Genomic DNA, 11729 nt, shown 5'->3' on the forward strand with positions numbered 1-11729 from the left:
TGCAAGGAGAGAAGCACTTTAAAGGAAAAGGGCTCTTTGTCCATCTTAAGTTCTTTGTCTCAGACACACTCACCTAAAATTCAATGAAGAAACAGCATGAACTTTCCAAAACCATCTATCTTTTCTCTGAAATGGCAGTTGACTATGGCATTTAAAGACTTCCCAAGCACTTCATCCAGGGACTGGTAAATTCTATTTATCTGCAATGAGAAAAAAGACTTTTATTTAGTTAAGCAACTCACACTTACATGTTTATTATAGAAACAGGAAGCAGAACAGGCAGATCTAGAGCCTAATACTCAACTCAGAACCTTGGTTTTCATTTACTATAAAATATATTAGGAAAACGGACATTGTGCCAGAAGTTTTTTTACAGATGAGGATGGTGAAGCCCAGAGGGGTAAAGTGACTGTGCAAGATTAAGCAGCTGGCTAGTGACAGAGAGTGGCCTTGAACCCTGGGCTTCTAACCTAGCTCTGTGTTTTAAGTTGATTAAAAACCCAGAAGCAGAAAAATATGGAATCTTCTATGTTTTCCAAGTAGATAATTTTCTAGAATACTGTATCACCATAATTTCTACTAAAGCCAAGGAAGTTAAAGTTGAATCAGTTTCCTAGACCAGCATTTCCTCTACTGGTTTAAGCTTGAGCAGCCAGAAGTAGATATCCGTATGATTTATTATGTTGTATAGTAATAACATAAATAGTAAATAGTTCGTAAAACTGTTGTTTCTTAACGAAGCTAAACAATTTTATAAGCTTTTGCCTTCTGGAAAAAAATTACAGATGAGAGCTGAAAGAGACTGTAGTTTCCAATGCATAGATTCCCTGTCCCTCTTCTTGGTAGTGACCCAGCCACCCTGCTCGCCACCTCCCATCAGCTAGTCTTTCCCACCACTCTCTCTTCCTCTTTCTCTGTCCCTTTCCTTTTTGCCAACACACGAGCTGGTGTTACTTTCCCAGGGGCTAGATGGCTGGAAGCAGAGAAATCTGAAGCACAGGGAATTCCATGTTAAGATGAAGGAAAAGAATGGGGTGTAGAGGGGAATCACAGAAAATAAAGGGGAGAAGGCTTCTGCTGGCAGTGGGGGTGGAAAAAGAAGAGACAGAAGGAGCCTAGCTCCGCGCCCTGGGTGGGGCAAAGGTGCTTTCTGTCTCTAGCTCCATGCCTGTGCTTTCCTCCGCCAATTATTTTCTTTAACCAAGGTTATTTAAACTGATTACGACAATTATTTAGCTTCATGGCTTCGGGCAACCTATAATTTTAGGTTCATAGAGAAAATTCTGTGCAATAACTCCCTCTGCCTCTAATCCAAGTTCTCGGCTATATTCATTATTGCATGAGATTTATTTAACAGCAGATAAAGAAGTTTTCATGATGCAATTAACCTTGTTCTGCCATATTAGAATCCAACCATCCTTCCTTGTATTTAGATTCTAGGTACATACATGTATTTGGAATTCTTTGAATTAAATATATTATTACAATGGTAGTACTTTCAGATATCTTTTCTTTTCATAAAGTACATACTACTTTTTAAAGATTGAGGTTCACATAAATTAGACCTATGCATCTTGGAAAAAATTATATATTAAAAATATTATCCCCCCTCTCACGAATTCAGCTCTCCAAGCCATTGCATCAGAAAATACATGAAAAACCTTACAAATCTTATATATATATATGTTTATTTATAAAGTAACAAAGTTATATATAAAGTTCATACACATAGATAAACTTAGAGCCAACTATATTTGGCAATATAGTTGTTCAAGCAATCCTTTGGTATTGGCCTAGAGACATCTTAGTATCATGCTACCGGTTGCTGCCCCTCTACCTGGTAATTTTGGGAAGGATGTTTTGCATTTTAGTTTTTTTGCCCGGTTCCCACAGACTACAACAGACTGGGAGGAAGATGAGACAAGGCTGAAGTAGAGACTCTATGTTAAAGTACCCCACAGGGTGGCTCAGGTTGCACGCCTTAACTGAGACCTATGACTTCAGTAAAAGTTGCAACTTGGATAGTATCTTGATCGTAAGCCGGCTTTAGTTTTTGCTCTTCTTCCTTCACCAAGACGTGGCCTCTATTTCAACCTGTTTCTCACAGGCAGTAATCAAAAGCAGTTGCCTAATCTGGAGGCAGCTCTATCCCTAGCCCTCCTGGCTTCTGTCTACTGGGACATTTGGCAAAATCTAGAGACATTTTCTGTGGAGGGAGTGTAGCTGCAACTGGCGCCTAGTAGGTAAAGGTCAGGGATGCTGGTGGACATCCTATAGGACAGCCCCCCACGAAAAGTAATTATCCAGTCCGAAATGACAGCAGTGTATAAGTTAGAAACCCTGGATTGTTCAAGTCCCTATAATTCCTTATACCATCCTATAATTTTACTACAGGTCCCATCCAGACCTCTGGCCTACTTCCTCTTCTGAAGCCTGTTCCAACTCTACAGCACATCAAGCTCCTACCTGCACATCCCAGCTCTACTCTTAGAACTACTTTTCTATACCCAGACCTTGGTGTTTCCACACCACCCACCTAGTTCCTTTACTGGAGCACACATTACCATGTACAACTGCCATAAATTTTCTTCTCTCTCTCAGTGTGTGCAGCTGGAGGGCAAGGATTGGCTTATTTATTTCTTCATCATCTTTAATAAGTCATCTTTAATGATGAATAATCCTCACTGAATGTTTATTTGATTAATGGTGGAATAAGTAGCAAACACGAAGCTCAGTATTTTCTTACTTGGTTCCTACAGAGAGTAGTGGTATAAACGTATTCGGGTCATTTCACCAGATTATTAGTTACTGGCCTAAGAATGTCAAAGTGGCTTAGGAAGCTATGGCAAAGTGGTTTTGGAACGGTGGCCTTTGGACTAAATTCAGAAGCAAGGATATTAGGTCAGAGTCAGGGAGAGGACAGCTGGGAGATGAGCCTGTCTGCTTTAAGGCTGGAGACAGAATGCTCAGGGAAACCTGGGCAGCCTCTCTGTTCTAAGATTTGTTCTTGTTGACACAGAGCTCAGCCTGAGCACCAGGAAGGTCTTGGATGTCTGAACATATTTCCTATTAAGGGCAAAGATTGTTACTTCAAGCTCCTAGGATAAAGAGGCTGTAGCATTGGGACAGCTCAGCTGTGCAGACCCAGTGTGGCCCATCGCAGAAGGGCAAAACTGCACAGTCTGGGGGACCCTGCTGCCAGGAATTCTGGGCGCCAAGGGAAGTGCTGTTGAGATGGGCTCCATCTGCTCTGTGCTATTCAGCCACCTATATTTCTGTGAAGTTTTTAAGTCTTTGGCCAAATAATCGGGGAAATTAATCTGATCTCAGAGGGAGCTATGCTTCTGTAATTCCTTTCCATCAAATTATAGCCCAAGGATAGCAGAAACATCAGCTGTACTTTACAATTCTACAAACTAGGTACCTATCCAGGGAAAGCAGAGTCACAGCCTGCCTCACTTTTCAGTCACCTACTTTAATATTCCCTGTAATATATAACAGGACCACAAAACGATACTTGAGCTAGTGAAAGACAGTAGCAGAGTACTGTGTTTCGCTTTTGACATTTCACTAATAGACAGAGATAAAAAAAATCATACTTCATCACTTAGGTTAAAATAAGATAAAGCAGAGAGAACAATAACATTTGGACAAAATAGCTGTCAGAAGGAACGAACATATACATTCAGCCCTGAATGTAGAATATTTTTACACCATAAAGCTAGAGCCCTGCTGACATTCAGAAACACTTAAGAAAAAATATGGTGACTTGCCTGTCAACATCGGTTTAGCTGGGTACTCAGTCAACTCTTTAAAAGTGCTGAGAAGCAAGTAGGTGGTTTATAAAGGATTTCTCAGCTCTGTTTCCTACATGGAATTTTTTTTTTTTTTAGAGGCAATACCTTTGTGTTTCTTTTTGTTGCATCTTACTATAAGGTTAAGGCAGTTGCTAACCCAAATGATACTTGCATTTTAAAAGAACATTTTTTTCCCCATGTTTAATGACTTGCCCAGCACCTACAGATGAGCTCACAGAGGAGCCCAATCGCTAAAAACTCACTTTTTTTTCTTTTTCAAAGTAAGAAATGTAAAAAATATTAGCTACATATCAGTATTTATGAATAGGCAAGTTTAATTAAAAAATGGATCAAGAGATGACTGGAAACTTATAAAGTTGTTATTTTTAATCAAAGTAACTTTCCTTTTAGGAAATGTGGAAAATACAATAAATTATAAAGAAAACTCCTATCATCCACATTCCTCTACCCAGAGACAGTTCCTATGAACCTATGAAGACTTTTTACACATTACTTCCAATTATATATACACATATATGTATATGTACACGCACATATACACAATAATTTTAATGACCCTGAGGAATTATAAACTATATATATTTTTGTTTCAAGTTTTTTAAAAAACTCTTTGTGTCCTCTTATTATTAATAATCCATAAATATTCAGCATAAATACTTCCTCTTTTACGGTTATGAGATTATTTTATCAAACTTGCTAAATAAAAGATATGACTCATAGGAAGATATGGGACCTACATAACCATCAAATGCTTCTTTAGTTTATTTATGTACTTCATACATACGCAATCACACAGAACACATTTTTGCTACATTTCAGGGTAAGGCAGTAGGTCATCATTTTATTTTATAGTAGTGATATTTGGTTGTAGAAACCTCTAGTGTACAAAACCCATGTATCCCAAAATATCAGAAAATAATCATTTTCTCAGAATACACTTTTAAAGAGAATGATTAACTCATTTTGTATCTTTTAAAATATACAATTGCAAAATCACTTAAACAATCACTACACTGAAGTTCTTAAGTTTTCTTAGGTGGAAATCTCTTTTTAATTCTTAAGTAGAACAATATGCAACCGAAACACAGTACAGGCCGAAACTACCCCGTAGGGGTGATCTCATTAAAACTTTAAACTCTCCATGTTGAAATTAATTCCAAGTGAGGCAGAAAGATTAACATATTTTTACTGACCAGGAAAAAAAATGTTTACCCAAGTGCAGCCCTTTGTCTCTTGCAGCTCAGTACCCTTGCCAAATTGGTCATAAAGAATGATATTAAACTTTGAGGGTTAAATCAAAATGTGATGTGTCAAAGATTTATCCAATTAATTTTTTAAAGACAAATTTTTTTACTTAGCCACATGCAGGTATAGCATAGATTCTAGTGAAATTTCCCTGGTAATAAGTGACCATTCACGTCTTGCTCATGTTATATATTCATTCATTTGTTGAAGTGCTGATCGCTTCTAAGGCATTAATGACACAATGTGATTTGATATAAGTGTGTCTGATTTTACCATGATGTAAAGAGCAAAACAAAAAAAAAAAGAGAGAAAGTAAGGAAGAAGGGAAGGTAGGAAGTCGTGACACTGGATTTAGGGGAGAAAAAAGCAAAAAAAAAAAAAAAGTTTTCTAAGACTTTTACCAGTTACATTAAGAACATCAGAAATGGGAAGGATGGACAGGGGAGTAAATATTTGCATGCACAGTACCATACCTCCCCCAAACATCCTAAATTAAATTTTGTACTAAGCACATAGAATTCTACATTTTTTGAAAACATGACTTTTCTCTAATATGTATAAAACTTAATCAGAAAGCTCAGTCTTATAAAACAACATCTATGCTACTGTAGTGCTTATTTGGACACGACTTCAGTGACAAACTCTTTGGTATGAAAACCAGGTGTTTAATTTTTTTTTTTTTTTGGCTTGCAATATATTTTGTATATTTTGTTTCCCCAGGAAAAAAATAGTTACATGTATAATATGGATGGGTGTTTTCTTAGACAGAGAAATGCTATTTTTGGAAATCATCAAGAGACAGAAGGATCTAATTCTGGGAATGAACATTTAGGCCTTGCCCTTCAGTGACGCATTTCTACCTTGACTGATGGCTTCAAATATGCCATATGCCTTGGTAGCCACCTGAAGGTTACTGAAAGCCTGACTTACCATTTTTATCTGGCTCAGAGGAGATGAGAATCTTTTTTAAAAATGGAGATAAAAGACAGAGCATTTAATTTGGCATCGGTAAGTCGCCATGCCAATTTAGAGTTAAAAATAAAAATGGTACTATACCCTGTATCATAGGTTCTCAAATATTTTGTTCTGAGGACCTCAATGATCTTTTGTTCATGTATGTTGCACCTATCAATATTTACCTTATTAGAACTGGCTTAGAAATTTAAAAAAATTATTTACAAATTTATTTACATAATAATGATAAATTCATTAAATGGCACACAAATAATATCTATTTTTAATAAAATAGCAATATTTTCCCAGCCCCCCATAAAAGGAGTGAGAAGTATAGCATAGTTTTACCTTTTTGGAAATCTGTTTAATGTCTGGCTTAATAGAAAGAAGGTAGCCGGATTTGGATAACTGCTTCTGCATTTAACCTATTGCAATATGTTGTTTTGGTTGAAGAATATGAAAGAAACTTCAAACTTACAATGATAGGTAGTTTGAAAAGGCAGAATATTTTCAGAGTCTTCAGATAATTGTGAAACAAGTGGCTGTTTCTTAAAGGCGAGCTGCAATGTGGAATCTGGACCTTATCAATGAACTTTGCATAGTTGTTACATTAAAATCCGTTATCCCACACTTTGTATAGATTTTTAAATTTTACGTTTTATTTTATAACATCATGAATCAGTCATTTGGAAAATATTGGTTCACTGAGTTATGCAGATCTTTCAAATGTTGATAACAAAAAAGTCATATTTGTTAATATCACCATCAATCTCATCAGAAAAATCTTTTCAGTATTGGGAAACTTTCAAGCTCACAATGGCAGATGCAAGTTTTCCAAAATTCTAATTTTTCTTTAACAGTTGGAATTTTATCTTTGTCAGAAAACACTGTTAAGTTTCTTCTGAAGTGACAGGCTCACTTCATTTATTTTCAAGGAAATCATTCCCAGATACCCGTCAGCCAATTGTTCTTCCAAGTAAACATGTTGTTCTAAGAAAGAAGTGGCTAGCTCAGTTTGCACGCAAAACTTATTTCCAGACAACCATTGTCCCTCAGTAGTTTTACCCATCATTACTTTTATGTCAGCAGTGCAAATGTCCACATAGCAAAAATGCCAAATAACATATTAGAGTTACTAGTAAAACAGTTTTGACCTCAAGAACCCCCTGAAAGTGTCTTGGGGACTTCGCTTTGAGAACTATTACCCCAAAAGGAAAGGAATATAGTAAGGTGGTTGGGTGAAGGCTCTGAGGTTGAACAGAACCATTGGGAAATTTCTTCTTATTCCTGATTCAATCTCTGTGTGATAATGGGCAAGTTATGTAACTACTCCAAGCTCCATTTTCCACACCTCTAAAACAGAACTAAGAACAGCTCTTACCTCACAGAATTGGTCCAAGGATTAAAAGAGATCACTTAGTATAGTGCATGACCCACAGTAAACTCAACAGATGTCAACTATGATCATTAATATTTACATCATCGCTTCTTTTTGAGATCAAGAAGCAATGTGAGTAAATCAGAATATCAGCTGTGTTTGTTGTAATCTGTTTATCTACACCAATCCAATTTTAGTTCTGCATTTCCTCTGTGAGTACAAACTACATGAAGATATGTGTTTTTCCTTCTATGTTGAATACAAAGATGGATTTTTGCCCCTTGTATGAGGATTTTGCAAATCCTTGCTTGCGTAGTCAGTCATGAGAGATAGTTCTTGGTAGTTAAGAGTTAGTGATGACAAATGAGAAGTGATATTTTGACCAGGACCCAACATCTCCCAATCCCTGATCTGCTGCCCGCATGTAGGGGAAGAGGATGTTGCCAGTGGGTTACACTATGACCAGGAAGCTAGATCATGAGGAGTCACAGGGATCCCTTTTGCCTAAGGCCTAGAACAAACGCAAGAACTGTCTTTTCCTAGAATGTTTACTCTTGACCTAATCATAGTCTTCTAGATTTTACTACTTGTGGAGAAAACTGAATTCAAGAAAATGGCCTTTAAGGATAAAAGGAGGAAAGAGGGTATTTTCCTCAATAAAAGGGGTGTGTGTGTGTGTGTGTGTGTGTGTGTGTACATGTGCACACACACGTACATATGTCTATGTGTATACTGCACTTTCACAGGCAGGAATTTAGCAGAGATCCTTAAGTTAGTGCTGGAAAACTCTAAGCTCATAGGCCCATCTAACTGATGTTAATGTGGGAAATTGGTGATTATAAGTCAAAGAGACCCAGGCATGCTGCATATTTTACTCCTATGAATATTTTTTTACTGCCTCAAAGAAATATGCTCTCTATTATTTTCCATGAAATTATAAGAGGTTCACTTGGTCTATTTTTATTTTTACCACTTTGCTATTGACCTGAGTACGAAAACAAACGAACAAACAGAAAAACAAAACAGCTCTTAACAACAAGAAAACAACGATGTAAACTTATTTATAAGTAACATGATATTTGGTCTCAGTGTTGGAAAAATAATAGGGAGTGGTAGTGATGGAGTTTCAATGAGTGTGCCTGTTTAAAGACAGCACCCCTCTTTCACTGTGCCACATGGAGAGGCATGTACCCAGGATGGCCACATCTTCCTATTTTCCAGTTAGGGGTAGAAATCCAGGTTTTTACATGAAATCTTCAAATTTATAAATGTTGCCTCAAACTGTACAGGACAAACAAAATGTTGGCAGGGTCTGCAAGCTGCCAAATTTTGGATTTCTCCAAAGATATAATTTCATTTCCTGTCCATCTCATGGACCAAAAACCTTTTCACTTGACTCATCTCTATCACCACTCCTTAGGGGCATGAGGGTGGGAAAAGAGGATAGAGAGGAGCCTTGATCTCCCTCTAGTGGTTAAAAGTGCTAAAACAACTAGCTGAACACTCATTCATTGTTTATTTATTGAAAACTTTCATCTAAATAAAATTCACTAAAAACAGCAACACAGACTCTGGCTATTGTGTGTGAGACCTGAACCACATGGTAATTCTACTATAAGTTCACATTTGACTCTGAGATAATAGGCTACAGAAATAAGGAGCAGAGAAATCATCTCTAGTAAAGGCTTGAGACTTTGAAGACATGAGTTTTATCCCTAGTCACCAGGAAGAGAAGAATCTAAAAACTTGCACTAGAACAGAAGGCAGGGCCAGCAGTACATACTGGAAGATATATGTTGTGTTTTACGTGTATAGATAAGTACAGTGTGAAGGATCATCCTACCCACTAGCTAAAGCGGTATCTAGTAGTTACTGGCTAATTTGATCTCTATTTTAATTATTTAATAGTAGCTCAGCACTTATAATTAATGAAGAGCATCTTATATCCTTCTATTTAGAAGCTTAACTTGAGGAAAACATTTTTATAGTGAGAAATGGGATAAATCTTGAAATTCTGAAAAAAAAATAGAATTTCAAATAGGTCACTAATCTAGAACTAATAAAGATTCTTGAGAAAGTTAAAAAATAGATCCCACGACAGCTTTGTTTCATCTGGATGCCCATGTTGTCTTAGAACACTGCCCCCAAGTATTATATGCTTATAGCTCAAATGTCAATTTTCAAGGATGGCTTCCTCTGTACACTCATTTCCTTGCTATTTTGACCTCCTTGACACAATCAGATAATTTAATGAACTAAAATACAACTGCTTTTAGAAGCTCAATACTTCATTATACTTTTGTTTTAAAAACTGTTTTTGAGTTGAGAATATGTCAGCTAAACCATCCCAAAGAATGTGGATGTTGTTACAAGGTCGGCTTTTCAGAAGCCCTGGGCAGCTAGTTATTGGCATTCTGTCAAACAATCACCAGGGGCAGCAGGGCCATTCATGGGCGGTGAGTCAGCAGCTCTGACAACACTAAATACGGTAACCCATTAATGTGCATGATAATAGGTACACATGCTCCTTCAGAAAGCACTGGAGAGAGGAAATATTTTATTTTTCAGGTAAATTTAGAAGGAAATCCAGATAGGTCATTACAGCCCAGCTTTTAGTTTGTGCATATGTTCGTGTGTGTCTTTGTGTGTGTTAGAACCTAGATTAAAATATTTATACATGTGGACTTCTTCTGTAACGAAAAACATATTCAGATTGGGAGCTGAAATAGCGGAAGGCAGGCATTTTAAATGGGATATTGTTGTGCTAAGGAGCCATGTTTCAGACACACGCTGTGCAATCTAATAGCAGTTGGCCACGTGTGGCCACTGAGCACTTGATATGTGCCTAATCCAAACTGAGACGTGCTGTAAGTGTAAAATACACACTGAATTTCAAAGACATGGTACAAAAAATTAGTAACATCTCATAAATAACTTTTTATATTGATTACATGCTGAAATGATAATGTTTTTGATATATTGAGTTAAGTAGAATATAGAAATTAATTTTACCTGTTTCTTATAATTTTTTAATGTGGCTACTGGAAAATTTTAAAGTACCTATGTGGTTCACATTATATTTCAATTGTACAGTGCTGTATTAGAAGAATATATTTAATATTTCATTCTAGTATCTCCTCTCCCCCCGCCACACACACACGTATGAAAGGGATAGGAAGGGGTCATGGTAGTTTAAAAACTCCATTTAAGGTGCTGATTTGAAGATACCAGTTCTCTATGCCAAAGAATGGGTACAACATGAGCCACAGCACTCAAAGACATCCTACCCTGAAAAGCCAATAGGCCTCGGCATTGGGTCCAGGGGTGAAAGGGCATTTGTCATAGCTCGTTTAATCCTGGCCATTTACTAACAATGAAAGGGCCCTGCCAAAGATGCTGAGAAATATTTTTCTCCTTACCATTCTTATAGAAGAAAAAAATGAGCTCCGTAGAAGTGAATTGGTGAATAACTTCCAGAACTGTTCTGTTCGATTTTAGAGTTGGATGCTCAAAAATATTTTATGGTAGTCAAAACTGTATCATAACATATTGGGTTAAAACTTTGACTTAATAAATTAATCCTCCTGGATTCTGACTAGTGTTGAGAAGTTTCTAGCAGCCTTTCTCCAGAACCCTGCTGTGTGCGCCATGCTTTTTAGTTTCGGTCCTTGAATCAGCTGCATCTCCCATTTCCTTTCAGCTTCTTCTAAGCTAACACTTACTTTAAAGACTTTGGAAGATGCCAGTTTGGAGTTCCAAAGTCACCCACCTCTTTTCCTTAAGTTATTCTTTCATCCATTTTAATTTTAACTATTGACTTTAATTTTTATGAGCACAGCTGGCAAACAAACAGCTGAGCAGAGCTTTCACTAATGGTGGCTGGGCCATTCTGATTGATTGTCTAATGGTGTATTCTAGCAATAAGAAGATGGCAGTGTTCCTAGCTCCTGAACTAGTTTGAAGAAAGGGTGAAATTCCTCAAATCTTTCTTCATTTAGAGTCATGCAATATCTCTCCTCCTTCCCAAATAAATACCTTTTTTTCCCTTCAAATTCAGAAATTCGAATAGGTCTCTGGGGACTTTTTTTTTGGAGAATGGCTCATCATGCTCCCCTAAAATCTCTTTCTAGTATTCTCCTTCTCTAAATGGAAAATGATATATGCGAAATCTAGTGCACTCATTTAAAGTTATAAAAATATTTTAGAGAAAAATAAACAGGTTTATAGTTGAATGATTTTTTCATATATTTTCACACACACGGTTTCTTACCAAAAAAAAGTTGAGTATTACAGTATGAACATTTTCATAAGAGCTAAAAAGTAGATAAACATTT

General features: G+C 36.7%; 1 protein-coding gene across 12 annotated transcripts in view; it reads right to left on the reverse strand.

The window, feature by feature from the left end:
- DTNA (dystrobrevin alpha) overlaps positions 1-11729 on the reverse strand; it is a 342095-nt gene that overhangs the window by 180150 nt on the left and 150216 nt on the right. For all 12 annotated transcript variants that reach the window (XM_025038598.1, XM_025038599.1, XM_025038596.1 and 9 more), the window contains one exon: positions 74-200. The gene's annotated coding sequence lies outside the window, so the exon portion shown is untranslated. The remainder of the gene's footprint in view (positions 1-73; positions 201-11729) is intronic.

The sequence above is a fragment of the Pteropus alecto genome, unplaced genomic scaffold, assembly GCF_000325575.1.
Source record: "Pteropus alecto unplaced genomic scaffold, ASM32557v1 scaffold146, whole genome shotgun sequence".
NCBI lineage: Eukaryota > Metazoa > Chordata > Mammalia > Chiroptera > Pteropodidae > Pteropus > Pteropus alecto.